Consider the following 364-nt stretch of genomic DNA (forward strand, 5'->3'; position numbering starts at 1 on the left):
ACTGGCTTCAACTATTCTCAGCTCCCCAATGACGCAGTGAAGCATCAATCAATCATGTTTTTACTTCCACTCCCATTTCTCACCCCACAATCCCTGCTCTGTTCTGAAAAATGAAAAAATAATAACCTTTTTGTTTTGTCATTAACAGTTTCCCTGTGCTATATTTAACCATACTTTACGCAGTGTGGCTTGAGCAACACTTCAATGGCAACTTGGCAGCAATGTACCGTAGCTGGCTGAACGCAGCATCAGGCAAGATGCGACCCTTTGGAAGCTTATTATTAAGGAAGCTTAGTATTTTCCTCAACTCCATGTCTCAGCAAGCAAGCAAGCAATGGAATGACTGAATCATGGATTGAGTGGG

Source organism: Electrona antarctica (genome assembly GCF_951216825.1).
Source record: "Electrona antarctica genome assembly, chromosome: 7".
Lineage (NCBI taxonomy): Eukaryota > Metazoa > Chordata > Actinopteri > Myctophiformes > Myctophidae > Electrona > Electrona antarctica.